Source organism: Mobula birostris, chromosome 19 (genome assembly GCF_030028105.1).
Source record: "Mobula birostris isolate sMobBir1 chromosome 19, sMobBir1.hap1, whole genome shotgun sequence".
Classification (NCBI taxonomy): Eukaryota; Metazoa; Chordata; class Chondrichthyes; order Myliobatiformes; family Myliobatidae; genus Mobula; species Mobula birostris.
This window is the reverse complement of record NC_092388.1, coordinates 20639205-20660818: the sequence shown is the minus strand read 5'-3', so window position 1 is coordinate 20660818 and position 21614 is coordinate 20639205. Positions and strand designations below refer to the sequence as shown.

Here is a 21614-nt window from a genome sequence, read left to right as displayed (position 1 = left end):
TTTCCCTTCTCATATTATTTACCACTGCTTCAATATACAAACTAAATATTTTCACCTAAACATACATGCCAAGTCTGCCAAGTTAACCATTCCAGGTGACCCTGTTCAATTTTGTAAGCCTACAACAAGAGTTCATTCATTTCATTTCCTTATTTCATTTCTTTACTTACTTACTTACATACAAACAGCACAAAATAGGCCCAGTAAATCAACTCACACTGAAGGATCAGCAGGCTGGATTGGTTGTGATTAGTAATCCAACATTTCTCACACAGCCAAAGAACTCTTGAAGAAATGTACCCAGTGGCCATTTTACTAGGTACAGCTGTGCTCCTACTCATTAATGCAAATATCTAATCAGCCAATCATGTGGCAGCAACTCAATGAATAATAGCATACAGACATGGTCACAAGGTTCAGTCATTGTTCAGTCCAAACATCAGAATGAGGAAGGAATGTGATCTAAGTGATTTTGATTGTGGAATTATTGTTGGTAGTTTGAGAATCTCTGAAACTGCTGATCTCCTAGGACTTTCATGCATAGTCTCTAGAGTTTACAGAGAATGGTATGAAAAGCTAAAAAAAAAAATCCAGTGAGCAGCAGTTCTATGGTGAAAATGCCTTTTTGATGAAAAAAATTAGAGGAGATTGACCAGACTGGTTCAAGAGGAAGAGGGTGGGGTGGGGGTGTGACAGTAACCACAAGTTACAACAGAGGTGTGCAGAAAAGCATCTCTGAACACACATTTTGAACCTTGAAGTGGATGGGCTACAGCAGCAGAAGACCACAAACATCCACTCAATGGCCACTCCAGTAGATACAGGAGGTCCCTAATAAAGTGGCAACAGTGTGTATGATTCGTGCTGAAGGGATCTGAAGAGTAGAAAATCTGGCATTGTTCCCAGATTCTTTTGGGACTGATGTTATGATTGTCACTGGAATGAAACCCACTTATCAGAATTAATTGATTCAAAGGATTGTTCTGATATTTCTTCAATGTCGATGGACTGGTTAACTCACTAGCTTGGAAGAAAGCAACAAAAAAAACAGGTGAAGGTGGCAATAATGAAGTTGTTCCTGGAGGGGAGAGTCAGCTGTGTGGGATGTAGAAAAAATCAGTTTTTATAGAATGATGTACAATGTCACTTAATACTTTTTATATGACAATGTATAATTTAATTGTGGATCTGTAATCTTTAGAATGGTGTTAAGAGCAATATGAAGCTATTACAGAGAGAATGACATAGACTGAGCTGAATTTATACAGGTCAGCTTGTTTGGAAGTACAATGAAGGTAAAACGCACAATGACGAACAAAGGGGAAGCTAGCAAAAGTCAGCAGTGAGATCATTGGCCTACCTTAAGTGTGCAAACTAATACAAAGTTATCTAAAGTTATGTGAAGTCACTGTCATCTCTCAGCTAAAGTGAAGGTAAGGCAAGGCATCTTGGAAGAACTGGCTTCCTGTCACTGAGTAAATTCCTGGACTGGGCTGTTGCACCGGTTTCTTTGTAAACATAAGCAGGCTTAGCAAAAATCATCGGTCCTACATCTGTGACACAGCTAAATGTGCTACTTGACTTGGCCCAGCAACATATCAAATGTCTCTATCCTTTTTCACTATGGCGACCCGCACTACGCACACATCAATGCACACAGAGACCATTGACAAAGCAGGTTCCATATGAACAATCAGATTTGGTGTTTCAAATTCACATGAAGACTGCTAAGTAAAGTTATCGATTTCAATTAAGCATCCTGAAAGAAAGCTGGCACTGCAAGGTGATTATGTATTTACCTGGTAGCACAGTTGCATCAGATCAGCAAGCAAATGAACATACATTCAGATCCCACTCAAAAATCACACCAAAAATCTATTTCTAAAACCTTATCCCATGGAATATTGATAATGCAGCAGAATGAACTGCTTACATTAGTTATAGTCATACTTTATTGATCCCGAGGTAAATTGTAGATGAGATTGTCCTGATTAGTAGAGGGAAAGGTGGTTAATAAAAGTTATAATACTTACAAAATATTGCAGTTCTGGAAAAAGTGCATTCAAATTGTGATGGTTCAGTATCACTTAGAATAGCTGTAAATCTAAAGGATTGCTTTCTGTGCTAGAATATGCAGCTAGGTAAAGAACAAAGGAAATGAAAACTGTCAGTGACAAAAGGATCAGGTTTCCAACTTGTACTTTGTTAGATCAAAGTGCAAAATGATCAGATTTTTTGCAGTGTATTTCGCTTGCACACTGCTTTACACCATGGATTATATCAATTCCATGCCATTGATCAAAATAATGCAGGTAAACAACTGGGTTCTTTTATTAGTGCTTCATTGAACTCCCAGCTAACATAGCAATGAAGACGTGTAAAAAATACATGAACCCCTACAAACTGATTCAGGAACTTTAAAATCAATCTGTTTCCAATTTTACAGTGGGCACATTGATACTTCAAATATAAGCCCATAGGCATCTTAAAATAATGGTTAAGAAATTCTCACCTCAGATAGTGCATTCAAATTTTTTTCCAACATCACCCTGTAATGATGGATGTCTTTAATATTTCAGTTCAGGTTATTCTATTCTATTTAGTTCTATTGGTTTGCTGTGACTCATCAATTAGTGCGTGACACCAATAAACACTCACAATATCTCGCAATAATTTATTTCCTTAAGTTAATTATCTTTTCCTTATGTTAATTTTTTCTACTTCTTGGTGATAGCCATATGATTCTTCGCTATTTGAGGAGCAAACATGATAATGATCTTTCCTCTGTTTTTTCTCCTCCCTGTAATTACTTCTTTGTCTTGTCTTTCTGGCATGGTGGTGTGATCCTGGTTGACCATTTTGGATAGAATTGGTCCAACTGCATCAAATTGTCCTGCTCTGACTAAACCTCTTGCAATGGAGGTATCCATCATGAAGAATCGTTATCATCAGGGACATGCCCTCTTCTCATTACTACCATCAGGGAGGTACGGAAGCCTGAAGACACATATTCAATGTTTCAGGAACAGCTTTTTCCACTCTACCATCAGGTTCCTGAATGATCCATGATTCACAACCTCACTTTTTTGCTTTCTTTTTGCACATTTTATGTATTCTTATTGTAACCTAAAGCAATTTTATGTATTGCTGCTGCAAAACAATGAATTTCATGACACACGTCAGCGATAATAAATCTGGTTAATTACATAGTGCTTGAAAATTAAAAACAGCACAAAACTGAAACTAAAACAGAAAAAATATACCAGAAACATTCAGTATCCGTGGAAAGAAAAACAGAATTAATGTTTCAAGTCCAGAACTTTTTGTCAGAACAGATGCCACCTAATTTGCTGAATGAGTTCATCATTTTTTGTTTTAACGAGTGGCCTTTAATGTGAAACATGAACATTTTCTCATTCCACAAATGCTGCCTGATCTGCTGATTATTTCTAGAGTTTTCTGTTTTAATTACTGCTTATTTCCATACATGAAACCTTATTATATTTTAAATAAATGGCAGTTAAGATGTATTTTTAACATTTAGATCAACTTGTCAATAGTTTTGGTAAACAGAATGGTCACGTTTGCAATTCATTATGTGCCATACAGAAAACAACCTTGTAGCAGGGTAGGTCTTACACGGTGAGTGGTAGGATAAAGACCAGTACGGTAGACCAAAGGGATCTGCGAATACAGATTCATAATCCATTGAAAGTGGCATCACAGGTTAATAGGGTCGTAAATAAAGCTTTTTGCATATTGGCCTTCATTAATCAAAGTATGAGTACAGGAGTTGGGATGATTTTTTTTAGATATTTTTCTTTGTTTTATATTATTCATTTGTATCCTATATGATTGGGAGTTTTATCATTTAAGTGTTCTTTGGCTTTATAATCACTCATGTTAATTATAACAATGTATTCCCAATAACTTTGTAAACGTAATGTTATGTTTATTTTTATGAAACTAATAAAAAGATTGAAAAAGAAATAAAGAAAGGAGTTGGGATATTATGTTGAAGTTGTATAAGACATTGTTGAGGCCTAATTGTGCAGTTTTGGTCAACTACCTACGGGAAAGATTGAATAGGTTAGGACTTGATTCCTTGGAATGTAGAAGATGGAGGGGAAATTTGATAGAGGTGTGCCAAATTATAGACAGGATAAATGCAAGCAGGCTTTTTTCACTGAAGTTGGGTGGGACTACAACTAGAAGTCAAAGGTTAAGGGTGAAAGGTGAAAAGTTTAAGAGGAACACGAGGGGAAACAAGCTGCCAGTGCAAGTGGTGCATGCAAGGTCAATTTCAACATTTAAGAGAAATTTGGATGGGTACACAAATGGAAGGGGTACAGAGGGCTGTGGCCCCAGTGCAGGTCAATGGGAGTAGGCAGTTTAAGTGGCTCAACAATTCTAGATGGGGTAAAGACCCTGTTTCTGTACTGTACTTTTCTATGACTATGACTCCATAACACATTTGAAACAGCTCTCAGAAATGATGCACATGTAGAAAATTTGATGAGTTGGGAGGCTTCAGTCAATGCAGTAATGAAAAATGCTAGAAACATTCAGCAAATCAGGCACCATCTGAGAAACGAGAAAAAGAGTTAGCATTTCAGGTTGACGGCATCCATCAAAAGAAAATTCATCAACCCGATACATTAACTTTTTGCTCTTCCGATTCTCTCCAAGCATTTCCATTCCCTGATGTGTTAACCTGCAAGCTACTCTCACAGACCTCTGAGCATCTTCTTCACACCCCCAACCCCCTGCACCCACTCCACCCTGATCCTGCCATCCATTTACAGAAGTGGTAACTTGCATAGGCAGTTGACGTACAAGCACAGCCATCTCCACTGTATTACTCAGCTGATGATTGAGAGCTGTATGTTGGCCATGCAGGGTGCTTGGCTTAATATTTTACCTCAAAAATATGACTTCTAACTGTACAGTGCTCTGAAATACTCTGAGTATCAGCTTTGAATTTTGCGTTTAAGGTTCTGTGGTTGCATTTAAACCAATAAAACACCTGATTCAAAGTCAAGAGAGCTACTTACTGAGCCACCGTTTGCATCTATCAGCAGGCACAGAACAGTGTAAGCAGGAAAGCTAATACACTCAGTGACCACTTTATTGGATACCTTCTGCACCTAATAAACTGGCCACTGAGTGTATGTTTGTGGTCTTCCACTGCTGTAGCCCACCAACTTCAATGCTCGACATGTTGTGCATTCAGAGATGCTCTTCTGCACACCACTGTTACAACGCGTGGTTATTTGAGTTACTGTCGCCTTCCTATCAGCTTGATTGGCCTTATCGCAAACAATAATGAGGTGGCCTATAGGGAAGAAGTCATCTCTTTGACACGGTGGTGTCAAGAAAATAACCTCTCCCTCAATGTCGCAAAAACAAAGGAGCTGGTTGTGGATTACAGGAGGAATGGAGATGGGCTAACCCCTATTGACATCAATGGATCTGGGGATGAGAGGGTAAACAGCTTCAAGTTCCTCGGCATCCACATCACCAAGGACCTCATGTGGTCTGTACACAACAGCTGTGTGGTGAAAAAGGCACAACAGCACCTCTTTCACCTCAGAAGATTGAGGAAGTTTGGTATGGGCCCCCAAATCCTTATAACTTTCTACAGGGGCACAATTGAGAGCATCCTGACTGGCTGCATCACTGCCTGGTATGGGAACTGTAACTCCCTTAATCGCAGGACTCTGCAGAGAGTGGTGCAGACAGCCCAGCGCATCTGTAGATGTGAACTTCCCATGATTCAGGACACTTACAAGGACAGGTGTGTAAAAAGGGTCCGTAGGATCATTGGGGACCCAACTCACCCCAACCAAAACCTACTCCAGCTGCTACCATCCGGGAAACACTACCGCAGCATAAAAGCCAGGTCCAACAGGCTCCGGGACAGTTTCTTCCACCAAGCCATCAGACTGATGAACTCACGCTGATATGAGTGTACTCTATATTACATTGACTGTTCTATTGATTATAAATTATTATAAATTACTATGATTGCACATTGCACATTTAGATGGAGACATAATGTAAAGATTTTTACTCCTTATGTATGTGAAGGTTGTAAGAAATAAAGTCAATTCAATTCAGTTCAATCAGTCTGGCCATTCTCCTCTGACCTCCCTCATTAACAAGGCATTTTTGCCCACAGAACCACCACTCACTGGATTTTTTTTTTGTTTCTCGCACCATTCTCTGTTAACTCTAGAGACTGTTGTGCATGAAAATCCTGGAGTTCAGCAGTATCTGAGATTCTCAAACTACCCCGTCTGGCACCATCAATCATTCCACGCTCAAAGTCACTTAGATCACATTTCTTGTCCATTTTAATGTTTGGTCTGAACAGCAACTGAACCACTTCACTCTGTCTGCATGTTTTTATGCATTGAGTTGCTGCCATCTGATTGGCTAACTGAATATTCGCATTAATGAGCAGGTGTACATGCATATTTGTCACATGTACATCGAAACATAGTGAAATGTGTCCATTGTGTCAATGATCTACACAGTCCATGGGTGTATTGGGTGCAGCCACAAGAATCACCGTACTTCCAGTACCAATGTAGCCCACAACTTATTAACCCTAACCTGTATGGCTTTGGAATGTAGGTGGAAACCAAAACACCTGGAGGGAACACACGCAGTCATGGGGAGAACATACAAACTCCTTACAGATAATGGCAGGAATTGCTGCTCCTGAGTGTTATCTATGTAATAACAGAAAGTGACTCACTACATTCGAAGTACAATGAAAATACGAATGATGATTTGTGTGAGTTCGTTAAAAGCAAATCAAGACAGAGACTGAAGAAAAAATACACAAGGTGACACTGAGGAAAATATCAAAGAAACTTGTACAGTCTAAAACTTGAAAATGAAAATCAGCAGTCTGTATTCTATCTTCTGTTAATAACACCAATCTTTGAGGTCATTGCACACTTGATCTGGATGCTGAGGAAATATAACAGCCTAGTCCTTGGTTCACTGTGACTCAATTGCTACATCTATTCAGGGTCACGTGCAGAAAAATTGCATTTACTTCATTAAAACAAACAATCAGTGATCAGTACTAAAGTGATTGATGATGAGTTTGAGTCTAGTGGGATAAGGGCTAAATTCATTCAACAAATGTCAAGGTCTGGATTAATAACCTGCCATCTACCATCAATTCTCTGTCCCTACTTCTGAACCTAAGGTGCAATGATATCAGAGCCGGCTTAATATAAATTAATAAGTAATCACAATTAATCACAAGCTCCCTCAGCCTGAGATTATGAACACTCATTGGAAATGTCAAATTCTCTCAGGATTGTACCTTTATCATCATTACTGATAAAAAAAAAATTACATTTCAAATCTTATCACATTTGCATTTGATTTGATCAAGAAAATAATAGGAGACACTGTAATTAATCATGATCTTCATACTTATTACTTCTATGTTGTTCAGAATAGCTCTTCATAATACAGGGTGGTTAATTTTAATCATCTTAGATCCCAATCTTATGTGGAGATCAGGTAGTCCATCACAATCTATTATTGCATATGATGATAACCCTTTTGCTTTCTCTACTTCTTCTCCCTCTTTAAGATGCTTCTTAAAATCCATTTCCTTCCCCGGCATTTGCTCGTCTTCACCAATAACTCCTTTTGTGACAGCAAATTTCCCTTGACAATGCTGCTTGCTTGTATAGTGCCTCAGGACCTTTTGCTGCATATTGGTAGCCCTTTTCAGGTTGTCTCAAAGTGTGCTGTAGCCAGTGAAGAATTTTGGTGTAGCAATTGCTGTAATTGAAGAAACACAGGATCCAACTGGCACCCTGTAAAGGCCCACAGACAGTAACATCCCAATGACCAGGTAAGGCATTTTCCAATTCGATTCATAGGAGTATGCTAGAGGGAACCTTCCTATACTCTTCAAAATAACACAGAGATCACTGTTAGGTCCCACACTACCAGATTCAGGAACATTTATTACCCTGCTACCATCAGGCTCCTGAATCAGCATGGATAACTTCACTCTCTGATTCCACAACCCATGGGCTCACTTTCAAGGACACTACAACTCATGTTCTCAGTGTTATTTATTTACTGATTTATTACTATTATTTGTATTTCCCTTCTTTTACACATTGATCATTTGTCAGTCTTTATGTGTAATTTTTCATTGATTCTTTGTTCTACTGTGAGAGCCTGCAAGAAAAGGAATCTCAGGGTAGTATATGGTGACATATACATACTTGAATAATAAATTTACTTTGAACTTTGAAATCTACTTGGTGAAGACAGAGAGAAACTCTCAGTTCTCGCCAGTTTTAGTTCTGTTTGATCAGATCCCTGAAGAGAGACTTGAAACGTAGAACTTTCTGACTAAAGTACAAGGGTGCCATTCACTGAGATCTGACTGACATTTGAAGGTGCATAAAAAGCCACTGTACAACTTGTTTTTGTTTCTGATCATACACTCCACGTTTGTAAATGCATTGTGATTCAAGGTCAGAATGCCCAGCACCAGATTTTCAGACTGGTTCAAAGCTGATGAATTATTCTGCCCCTAGTGAACCAGGCAACTGTGAAAACTTTCAATCTTATGGAAAGTTAGAGCTTAGTGATATTCGGTACAGCAAAACCTAGAGAATGTTATGTTCAAGGGGAATAAAAAAAGAAAATTTAGAAATCAACATTCAGATTTTAACCAATTTAATAAATGCAGTTTAAGAGATTGAATAACTGAGCCATCCCTGAGGTAAATAAATACCCATATTATATCAGGCAAAATTCTAACACCGAAGTAAATGTATTTTATTTATTTAGAAATACAGCATAGTAACAGGCCCTTCCGGCCCAATGAGCCTGTGGCGTTCAGTTACACCATGTGACCAATTAAGCTACCAACTCGTACACCTATATAAGGCAGAGGTTGATAGATGTTCGATTAGTCAGGGCACAAATTGATACAGGGAGAAGGCAGGTGAACGGGGCTGAGAGGGAATGGATCAGCCATGATGAAATGGTGGAGCAGACCAGATGGGCCAAATGGCCTAATTCAGCTCCTATATCTTATGGTCTACCTTTGGAATGTGGGAGGAAACCAGAACACCCATAGGAAACCAATGCAGTCAAGGAGAGAATGTACAAACTGGTTGTTGGCACAGTAACAGCAGTAGTAGCTACATTAGTCAGCCACCCCTACTTCTTCTCTCCCTTTTCTGAAGGTGCCTTTCTTCATGATGCCACCCAATGTGGTCACCACTTTGAAAATCCTCTGGGCAGGTGGCATTGAAACTTTGAGCCAGAAACATAACTCTTTTCTTTCTCAGATATTTGTAGCAGATGCAAGAAGCTTAGCTAAGCTCTTGCTGTGAAAATTGTTCAAGTGAAGTCATCGACTATTCCTTTGCCTTTACGGATGTTGCCTGACCTGCTGAGTCCGTCCAGCAGTTTGATTTTGGTTCCAGATTCTAGCATCTGCAGTCTTTTTCATCTTGGTGTGAATTAACCAACAAGGTTACAGACCACAAACTAGAAAATGTGATTAAGCTATATAATATATTCATCGTCTGACTTAGACATTTTGAGCTGAGAGGTCTCATGGTCTCCTGAATCATTACAGATCTACGATTCTTTCATTTTGATTATTTCCTCACTTCCAAAAAGATCGATTGCCTGCCTGCATTATTGCTGACAGGAATCCTCAAATGTTTTATTAACATTGCAGCAAGCATCATTGCCTAACTAGTATCTGGGTAATTGCTCACTCAGGAGGGAACAGGAGTGAAATGTCTGCCGGGATTCTCCCTTGCTATCTAATTCAGGAACATGAAGCAAACTCTAGATTTCCTGCTCCTTTTATCACAAGGAGCAAGTAGCCAAAAAGAGAAGTGATCAAATCTACTGCCAGTTTTACCAGTAGTTATCTATTCCTAACTGAAAACATTAAATTTTGATCATTTTTAAGCAGAATGTATCACAAAGTATGCAACTGATTTCTGATTAACAGGGTAAAAATACAAATAAAATTCCCCCACTTTTATGCCTGACTACTGCTCCCCCAGTCCTGATGAAGAGTCTCAAACCGAAACATCGACTGTTTATGCATTCCATATATGCTGCCTGAGCAGCTGAGTTCCAGCATTTTGTGTGTTTTGCTGTTAAAATGTGCCTTGGATTCCAGGAACTTCCACCAGCATTGTTAATCAATTGTTTTTTTCTAATTTTTTTTATGAGATGTGAGCTTCACTGGGACATCCAGAATTTATTAACCATCCCTAAGTGTGCTTGAGTAGAACTAATGAACCGACTGTTGCGTTATACCACAACGGAAACATTTAAATCAGAGAATCAGAAATAATTCTGTTAACATTTAGAACAAAAACAGAGCAAGGCAACTACTGGGGTTTGGCATAGATCACAGCTGGGCCTATGGCTTTCAGCTCCAACTGTGATATCGACTAAATAGCTGCAAATGCAGGCAGAGGGCAGGCAGCAGAGGGCAGGCAACAGAGTCCCTGTACAGGGGCTACTCTTACCCAAAGCTGCTGCCCCACTTTACACCCAAATATTAGCGGAGGACAGTGGGCCTCAGAATTAGTCCAATAACACAATTTTAAAGAAAAAGGTTAGCATTAGTTGTCACGTGCACCAAAACATACAGTGAAATGCACTGCTTTCTCAACAAGCAATACACAAAGTTCAAGACGTGCTGAGGGCAGCTCACACATATGGTCACACTCACAGTTCCAACATAACGTGCCCCTTAGTAACCCTAGCTCGTACGTCTTTGGATTGTGAGAGGAAACTGGAGCACCTGGAGGAAACCCATGTAGTTGTAAGAGAATGTACAAACTCCTTACAGACAGCAGAGGGAATTAAACCCCAACTGGAGTTCACTGGTGCACTAACAGCATTACAGTTCCATGCCAGCCCATTACAACTTTTCTCATAATTACATCACCTCAGACCAGATACTTAGTCATGGGGTACAGTATGGATGCAGGCCCATTGTCCGTGCCAACAAAAGTACCCACCCGACTTGTCCCAGCTTCCTCATTTGGCCAATATCCCTCAAAGCCCCACCCCTCCATGTCCCCAACCAAGGGTTTCTTAAATGATACTATTGTTCTTATCTCAGCCACTTCCTTTGGCAGCTTGTTCTATATACTCATCACCCTCTGCATGAAAAAGTTGACTCTATACCCCTTTTAAATCTTTCCACTCACACCAGAAACCTAGTTTTGCACTCCCTTACCCTGGGGAAAGACTGTTACTATACTCCTTATCTATCCCTCTCATTATTTTAAGAGCCATCCCTCATTCTCCTATGCTCCAAGAAATAAAGATCTAGTCTATCCTACCTCTCCTCCTAATTCAGGCCTACTAGTCTTGGCAACATCCTCATCACAGGTAAAACCCTCCCCACCACTGAGCCCAGTAAACACTGTCGCAGGAAAGCAACATCCATCATCAAGGACCCCACCACCCAGGACACGCTCTCTTCTTGCGCTGCAAAAGAAAGAGGGTACAGGAGCCTCAGGACTCACACCACCAGGTTCAGGAACAGTTACTACCTCTCAACCATCAGGCCCTTGAACCAAAGGGGATAACTTCACTCAACTTCACTCGCCCTATCTCTGAACTGCTCCTTATGAATACACTTTCAAGGACTTTTCATTTCATGTTCTCAAGATGTATTGTTTAATTATTTATTATTATTTCTTTCTTTTTGTATTTGCACAGTTTATTGTCTTTTGTACACTGGTTGAATGCCCAAGTTGGTTTGACAAATGCCTAATTTGTTGTCAGGAATCCACCAGCAAATTTGCATTTTGCACGTTCAGATGTGGGCACCCCAGTTAGCACAATGCTATTGCAGCTCAGCGTGTTCCTGGTGTTCAGAGCTCAATTCCAGCACCATCTATAAGGAGTCTGTATGTTCTCCCCATGGGTTTCCACCGGGTGCTCCAGTTTCCTTCCACAGATCAAGGATGTACAGTTAGTAGGTTAATAGGTCATTGTAAATTATCCGGTGATTAGGCCCCGCTAAATAGATGGGTTCCTGGCTGGTGAGGCTCATTAGGCCAGAAGGGCCTGTTCCATGTAGTATCTCAACATAATAATAATAATAATAAAGATACAGATGCTGTAGGTTTGAATTTTCTCCATCTGGTCCAGTACAATCTCCAGAAAAGCATCTCTTGGTGTTTATCTTTTGAACTGCTATCAGTTACCAATTGATTTTTATAAAATCACTCTAAGCAGGAAATCTCATCTTAATCACAAACACTGAATGCCATCATAAAGTTTTTGATTCAAAAACAAAATGCAACACAATATCAAGAATCGAAAGTCTCTAGTCAAAAAAAAAGTAGATGCAAAGGAGTAGTGGCAAGTTTCCATGTAGTAATTCAGACAAACCGATCCAGTATAGTGAGTGAACCAAATCAATGGGATGGAGTTTTTCTTTTTGCAGTGATAGCCGGACCAAATACGTGAATCACTTGCAAGGGTCACTTAGATGAATGCAGAGATCCTGAAACTGACACAAGATCGCCACTATCCAACATTCCTGGAGTTCACCACCAAGATCCAACAGCTTCCCAGCAGTTACACAAGTGAAACCTGGGCCCCAAGCCTACTGCAGGTTAGACCTGGCACCAGGTTTGACAGCTCCATTCTTCTCAATGGAAATTAATGCTTTCAAGTAAAATAAATAATTTTCGTGTCATTGACACTTTTTGAATTGAGTTAAATTAATTGTTGAATTAAATATTATAATCACTTGAGTGTTTTAATTACATTTGATTTGTTAATTTTTATATAGATATCTTAATAGTATGTTTTAACATTGATAATCGTTTCTGAATGTTTTTCAATGTTTCTATCATAAACATTCACAGATCTTTTGGCAGTTCTGATAGCTGTTATGTCTAGGCGTGGTTTAAACAGCCAGAACCTTTCTGTAGGCGGAGCTTGCATTTCTTGGCAGTGGGATCCTGCACTCACTAATCAGCAGCCAGTTCTACAAATGCAATTGCGAGGGAACAGTGAACATAGTCAGTTCACCTATCACTGAGGCAGGCTGGACAAAACGATTCTGTCAGCATGGTTTGGCAGCCCTAGGTTAAAGAAGACTCGTAAAGCAGGCTGCTTTTTAAAATGTATCTTAAGTCTACTGTGAAAGACAAAGTGAAAAGTTATATTTTATTCCTTAATGCAATTCATTGTTTGTGGCAAGATGTAGAGTGGAATATCTTCAATGTTAAAATCCCAACAATGCTATAAGAACTAAAGAATCATACCTCAGGTGATAATAAATGTGGGGACATTCAAAAATTTAATGCAATGTGAAATAACATCTGAAAGAAAAATGATTAAGATTTTGAAAGCAGAAAAGTAATAATTCTGCCCCTCAGTTTCACCATAATCTCCTGCTATTTGCTGGTTTTGGACGTAGACAAATTGAGTTATTCCACCTGCTTTGCTGCATTGTTAATTCCTTTCCACTCAATGTCTAATATCTCTAACCATTTCTCACAGTTATAATTAAATAAGTTTCTCCTACAAGAACGTCCTTGCTATGCCCCTCTGCTGTTGTCTACCTAAATTGCTTTTTTTATACACTGTGTTCTCGAAAGCATCAGAACAATCAAATGGATTTATGCAGTGAAATCCCAAAGTGCTTTACAGCCACTGAGGTATACTTTAGTGTATTGTTGGAATTTTGGTAACTGTGTAATTTTGCACACATCCATCTCCCATCGACATCTGTAAGTCGACCATATATTTTGTTTCACAATTTTGATTAAAGGAAGATGCATACAACATCACACATACATAACCAGGATGCTCTTCATTGACTACAGCTCGGCATTCAATACTAACGTCCCCTCAAAACCAATCAAAAAGCTCCAAGACCAAGGCCGCAATACCTTCTTGGGCAACCGGATCCTCAATTTCCCCTGTCAGTTTGGGTTGGCAACATCACCTCCAGAACTTCCATCAGCACAGGTGCACTACAAGGCTGTGTACTTTGCCTCCCTGCTTTGCTCACTTTGTACTCATGACTGTGAGACTAAGTATAGCTCCAATGCCATACTTAAGTTTGCTGACAACACCACAGCCGAATCAAAGGTGGTGACGAATCATCATATAGGAGGGAGACTGAAAATCTAGCTGAGTGGTACCAGAACAAGAACCCCTCATTCAACGTCAACAAGACTAAGGAGCTGATTACTGACTTGAAGAGGAGGAAACCACAGGTCCATGAGCCAATCCTCATCAGGAGATTTGAGTTGGAGAGGGTCTGCAACTATAAATTCCTCAGTGTTATAATTTCAGAGGATCTGAACTGTGTCCAGCACACAAGTGACATTACAAAGAGAGCACAGTAGTGCCTCCACTTCCTCAGAAGTTTGCAAAGATTTGGCATGTGCTCTAAAACTTTGACAAACTCCTATGGATGTGTGGTGGAAAGTATATTGACTGGTTGCATCACAGCCAGGTACGGAAACACCAATGCACTTGAATGGAAACCTGTGCAAAAATCAGTGGATACAGCCCAGTCCATCACGGATAAAGCCCTCCCAACTATTGAGCACAACTACACGGAACGCTGTCGCAGGAAAGCAGCATCCATCATCAAGGATCCCCACCACCAGGTTCAGGGACAGTTTTTAACTCTCAACCATCCGGCTCTTGAACCGGGGAGGATGACTTCATAGAACTTCAGTCATCCCAACATTGAATTGTTCCTACAACCTACGGACACACTTTCAAAGACTCTTCATCTCGTGTTCAATATTTAGGGTTTGTTTATTTGTTTATTTATATTTGCAATTTGTTGTCTTTTGCACCTTGTTTGTCTGTTTTGATGTTATTGTGTTTCTTTGTACTTACTGTGAATGCCTGCAAGAAAATGAATCTCAGGGTGTATATGGTGACATACATGTACTTTGATAATAGAATTTACTTTGAATTATTGACATTAGAGATAACTCCCCTTTTGACCGAAAATAGTAAACATAGAAGAGCACAGTACAGGAATAGGCCCTTCAGCCACAATGTTTTGCCAAATTAATTAAGCAAATAATTAAATGCCTAATTAAATTAATCCTACCTACACAATGTCCATTTTGATCCATTCTTTTCACATTCGTTTTCCTATCTAAAAGCCTCTTAAATGCCCCTGCTCTATTTGTCCCCACTGCTAACCCAGGCAGTGCATTCCAGGTACCCACCACTGTCTGAATATAACAGAAAACTTGGCTCACACATCTCCCCTGAGGTTAACCTGTCTTACCTTAAATCAATGCTCTCTAGCATTAGGGAGTTAAACACTGGGGGGATAGAGCTACTCTATCTGTATCTCTCATAATCTTACAAACTTCCAGTGCCATGGAATCTTTTAACTCCACCTGAAGCAGTAGATTTAATATCTAAACTAAAGAACATCATACCATTGATGCTCGTCCAGTAGTGTTGCTTACATTTTTGTGCACGTCTTTGGAGTGGGACTTAAGTTCAAAACTGCCTGATTCAGATGCACCACACCTGACGTGAAAAGGATCCTCACCAACAAAGAAATGAATCCCAGTTTCTGAGAAGAGAAAGCAACACATACCCCATCTCTAAGATACGGTATGCAGCCCTAGCAGACTGGCACTCAAAAATAATATGATCCGAATCATTAGGGTAATAGCCTTGCATCTTAATATACATGACATTCCTGAAGGTATGTTAGACAGATGGAGAACTGTAGGATAAGATTATTAGTGGCTGCGATCTTGTTGGGATATCTCCACTCTCCTGGCTGAACAGACTGGGTTGAAGCAAGTAACATACACAAGGAAGAAGTGACAGAAAGCAGAAACAAAATGCTCTCCAAAAGAGGAATTGCCACTTGAAATGTGCAAGCCAAATCTGGAAATGGCAAAGAAATACTTGTCAAGAAAAACACTGAATGCATACCTGCTAACCGCAAATCACGCCAAGCCAAAAATCAGCCAAAACCAAGCCATTTCTGGCAGGGGGAAAAGAAGTCACAACATGGGTTGCTTTTAACATACAAATCTAGCAAGTTAAGGGAAAGGAGGGGTCAAGGAAAGCGAGTTTAAAGGAACAGGTAGCTGTTCAGTTTACCTAGTGCTGAAATTCACTTGCTAAATCAAGAAAATGTTGAGCCTCTTTAAGGACTAATTGAATTCTACATTCACCACAGAAAGACTGGGTTTTCTGTAGAAATCTAAATACAAAATAGCAGGATTAGTCATTCACTCCTCTGAACCGCTGCCCATCAAAATGATCTTGGCTGATTAGTCGATGAAGTGACTATTAGTGAAATACTGCTGAATCTCACTGCACCTGAAGGGGAACAGTTTAATTTGTTCAAGTTCATTCATGCAAGTTGCCATTTGCTGTTAGACTTAAAGGCCAATTTTTTAATCTTGTGTTTATTTTGCCACATTTTTCTTTGTAACTCCAAATCATCCTATTTCTTTCTCAGTAAAGAAATCACATGGCATAAGCTGGTTCATCATTCTATAGGCTCTCAGACTGCCAGCAGCCCTACAATCCCAATCATGCCAGTTGGCACTTACAGTGCCAGACCTGAAACCAAATTGTGCAAGAAATGTCTCATCAGTCATAATGTAAGATGCTTTGCTCTGGCAAGATTTGACCCATTGCTTCCTTTCTCTACTAATTGGAATATGCATCACTTACAACTGGCACAATGGCAATGGTGCAGTTAGATAACTCAATCCCCAACTTTAAGAGGTCACAAAATTCGGTGCTTAATTATGCTGATGTTAAAGTAATAATCATAATGTTTATACCAAAAAAATGAAAAATTGTGTTTCTATAGTGCTTTACCTCCCTTTTTAGCCCCCACTTTACATTAAATGAAATGCATTTGATAGCTAATCACTCTGATAAAGCAAGAAACGCTATAAATTAACCTGTGAAGCTCTGACAAATAGCAATATGTCAGATATTAGTTTCTAATCATCCTGGTTGAAAGCTGAATAATGGCTGGGACACTGGTGGTAGCTCCACTCATCTTCTTTAATAATGAGCCATGGCATTTTTTTTGTGTTCACCTTAGCAAACAGCATCTCGTTCTAAAGAGAGCACACTATCAGTTCAGCACCTTCAACATTGGAACATCAGCTCAAATTCTTATTCCAAAGACACTGGAGTGGGACTTGAACTCAGAACTGTAACTTCACGGTAAAAATGCTGTCTACTGAGCTCCTACTGATATGAAGAGTATTACCAGATTATCAGTGATAGCTGCCAAGCTAAATGGAAAAGGACACAAGCATCTGGCTTTCAATTCATTTACTTAACTGACCATCACAAAATCAACTACACACACATTTCCATTCACATCAGCATACAACGAGTGAATGGTATTATTTTACTTCTAGTACATTAGACTCTAATGATGACAGGATCATAATATATCAAGTCATATTTTGATAAGGAACTCTTCACCATAATTCTTTCACATAGTTTGTATTATACCAATTGTTATCAAAGTTCCATCAAATATTTGATTTCAAAGCTTTGGTGTCCCACTTTACCATCTTTCCACATTTTACCATTTATCAGACACGTTCCCACCCCCACCCCGCAAGCCAATCACCAGATTCCATTGACTGCATTTCACTGTCAAAACTGGAGCACCGATATTATCAGCATAAAGTATAAATATCTTTCAGAAAAATTATAACATTACAGTTTTTGTACACAAACTCCCTGGTACTTTATTGTATTATGATGAGTATGGAGAAAAACACATTTTTCCCCTTTTAGTCACATCCTTGAACAAAATCTACTCAATGAGAAGCATTTCTCCCCCTCACAAAATTAAATTTAAAATTTAAAAGCAAAAAAAGTCCCAGAACATATTCACTCAAAACAACAGTTAAAATAATAAAAAGTAAATTATTTGTAGAACTTTACATACAAGTGATTAAAGCTCGATCACACTCTCATGTTCTTGGTCTGACATATTACTTCTACATCCTTTTACCATCAGTGTAAGCGTTTTCTCAGCTCTGTGCGTGTACGCGAATCGTTAGGTTTCCACATAGTTGATTATTATGCTCGTTGGCAAACGGGAATGCCAAACATTCCTCTATTCTAAATCTACAATGCAGGTGGCAGAAGCCAGCCACTGTCCGTCACTTTATTAAAGCCAAATGTATATTAATTTGTACATCGTCCTTTTTCAATTGCACTGAAGCTTTGTTTTGAAGGATCTTTCTCCAATACAAATTAAAGTTTGCAAACATTGGTCAAATGGCTGGGACACAAACTAGGCTATAACTTTAAGTACGCACATTCATACAGATAAATTATTTTGAATATGCAATAAATTGGGCTCATTCACCAAGCATCAATAACACTTGCTGCCACCATTGATAAAGCTCCTGTTCACGGAGAACCCTGATCCTGAGTTTCAATGCTGTGCCGCGCTACTATTCCGACAAACTGCCCACAATCTCCAAGTACCCCGTTTGAAGGTGTTTCTGGAATTAAGACGTTACATTCGGCAATTTTGTCATTAATCTGGCATTCCAAATAATGTCAAAAATCTGCATTTTCGTTTCCACTGTCGTCCTAGTTAAAGCTCAGAACAGCAACATCGCAGCCTCGTACTTCAAAGCAAATCTGACCAGGGCGTGAGCTTAGAGGGCTTCGGGCGGCTAAAGTTTGGCCATTCATTTGATCCAAAATTCTTGTTTAAACCTGTTTCTAAAACTTGGCCACGTCCTTGGAAATAACCCGAGAGCAGTTTGATGAGAACTGATTAAACCTTCCCCGAGAGAACATTATCTGCTTCAGACTCTGAAACAATCCGACTTCCCCAGACATCTACAGTGCAATTGTTGTTATGTTTTAGTATGCTTGCTATTTTCAAGAAAAGTCCCAGCAAGTGATCGACATCGATGTCCATCTATATTATCTAAAATATTACCTAAGCTTGCTTTGAAATATAAATCTTTGCATCAAGTCTCAATATGTTAGGGATTTACCTCCCTCCAATCAGCGTCCTCTATTGGGAAGTGGGGAACCTCCGTTGTTCTTATATTACTTCAACAAGGGTAAGAATTAAGAGCCCAAAGTGAATTTGGTATTAAGGTGAGATAGGTTGCACCTTTGAAAATTGTTTAGAGTTCATGAGAATTTCGCCTGAAACGTTTCATGGTAATTTACAAAAAAAAATTATTGAAGTAAAGGAAAATTAAATCAGGTTATAAACGAGAAATTAGTGGCTAAAATTTGTAACATCACCTTTTGTATCATTCAGTAATCAAAATACACAGCTTATTTTACTTTGCAAAGTTGTCACGGCAAGTCCTGCAATTGTGATAGAAAAAAAGGAAAATTGGAGGGAAATGATCAATAAAATTACCTGTTTTGGAAATTATCAGTAAAAGCCCACCAGGTTCCAGTAGATAACGGTTTACTTTTCCTCAGTCTCCTCACTCTACTTCAGCAGTAGCGAAGTGTGTGGACTCTGGATCCAGTGGTGGAAGATACAATCCATGCTCTTCGCTGCGGTTGGGATGAAAAGACTCTAGCGGATTGAACGCGCGCAGAGTTGACAGCTAGAGACACTACTCAGCGCTTTCTCAAGCTTTCCTTTTCTAAATAAAATTCAGAGCCTTCCTTCTTCAGAGAACAAGATATGTTGCAAGATACAACACCAGCGCCCTCTGCAGCTTCATCGCTGCCGGGTCGACAATATTGTTCCACTCATTTTTATCGAAACAGGACAAGCACTTGCCTCTCGATAAAGCCAATCGAGCAAAGCCCGTTTTATTCAAAGGAGTACTTCTTGAAATGTGGCTCTTTTTTTTTGCATTTAAATCAGAGCTCAACTTGCAAAGATTCCACAAACAATAACGTGCGAATGACCAAATCTGTTTGGCCATGTTGGGTGGGTCATTGTCAAATCAAGTTTATAAGTACAGTCCGGACCAGGGTGGAAAGCACAGTTATACACATAGCACACAATAACTTAGGAAGGTAAGAATTAAATCTGCAAAATAAATTGCTCATAGATAAACAAAGTAAAGCGCATAAGTTAAATTTTGTCTCAAGATAAATGGGCAATTTAAGACTGGGACAATGAGAATTTTCTACCCACACAATATTGTAGATTGTTAGAATTCATTGCAATTCTTAAACCTTGAGCATAATTGAAAGTGAGATGAGAGCATTAATGGAATCAAGAGATTGTTTAGATCACCTCTTCTCATTACTACCATCGGGGAGTCTGAAGAGCCAAACTGAACGATTTAGAAACATCTTCTTCACCTCCACGTCAGGTTTCCGAACAGTCCAACGCCCCATGAATGCTACCTCAGTATTCCTTTTTTATGCACCTTTTATTTATTTTTGCAGTTTACAGATTTTGGCATCATTGCACTGCAAGGCTGGCGCAGAACAATAAATTTCACATCATAGGCCAGTGATAATGAATCTCATTGTGATGGGGTAGAAGGGCCTGAGGCAAGGAACAGCCATGAGGAATGAGCCATGACTCAGGAAGCCGTGAGCCAAACAGCAGAGTGGCTTCCTGATGGCATTTTCACACTTCTATTTCATGCTCTTGCAAATATTGTCAAAGTCTCTGCTGGTCCTCTTCAAACCAGAGTAGTTGGAATGTCTACACTTCCAGAGGAGTTGACAGAACCTTGGTTTAACATCTCATCCCAAAAACAGCACCTCCGACTGTACATCATAAACACACTTTTGCACTGGAGAATTAGCCTGGAGCTTTGCTTTTAAGTGTGTGTAGAAGGACTTGATCCTATAATGTTTCTGATCTGGCTGACACAGATTTTGAAACTAACACCATTATAAGCAGTGTAAACCCAGGAGATTCACACCATTCACTCGTGCCCCAGAAAGTTACCAAGAAAAGCCAAATTTTATTGCAAATCCCTTCAATCCCTGTTTAGCCATGCATTTTCCTTCTCGTCACCACATCTCTTCCTCCCTCTGAACCACTATTACAGTAGTTGGCATTACATATCTCTCCTTGAACTACGTCACCTCTGTTCCTGCCACACCTCGCTATCAGGTGTGGGTAAATGTGCCCAGTGAGGGTCACCAATTGGGGAAAAAAACAGATGGCAAGCCACACCAACATGTTAGTGCAAGTGGTTTTATTTAGTGCCAGGTGAAGGAAAGAAGTGTTTACAAATAGATGAATGAAAACATACATGTAACAAGCTTTCTCCACGACGCATTTTGTCATTAACTTTCCAATGTAACTGTTCACCAACAGTCAAATCCAACCTCCACACCTCTCAGCAAAGTCAAACTGAAGGTTTAAATCTGCCTGCCTAGTGTGTAGTGCGCCTGCTCCCACTAACACAGGCATTATTTTAGGATGCCCCAAACTGTCCCTTGGGTCTTTTGGGGTCATTCTGGGGCCAAACTGATGTGAGTGAAAATAAATTAAACTTTCTAGAATGCCTGTGTCTAGAAACCTTATTTTTATGAGTTACGGACCAGTAGAGCACATTAACTGAAGGGATTGTTTTGATTAGCCAGGCTAGTGATTG

At 39.5% G+C, this 21614-nt stretch overlaps 1 protein-coding gene across 4 annotated transcripts in view; it reads right to left on the bottom strand.

The window, feature by feature from the left end:
• Nucleotides 1-21614, bottom strand: part of cpne4b (copine IVb) — a 564934-nt gene that overhangs the window by 351113 nt on the left and 192207 nt on the right. Inside the window, exon 1 of one of the 4 annotated variants that reach the window (XM_072283308.1) lies at nt 19451-19604. The exons of 1 other annotated variant lie outside the window; for it this stretch is intronic. The gene's annotated coding sequence lies outside the window, so the exon portion shown is untranslated. Of the gene's footprint in view, nt 1-217; nt 261-17998; nt 18062-19450; nt 19605-21614 lie in introns of those variants that run through there. 2 more of the 4 variants (XM_072283309.1, XM_072283310.1) reach the window with 2 other exon arrangements.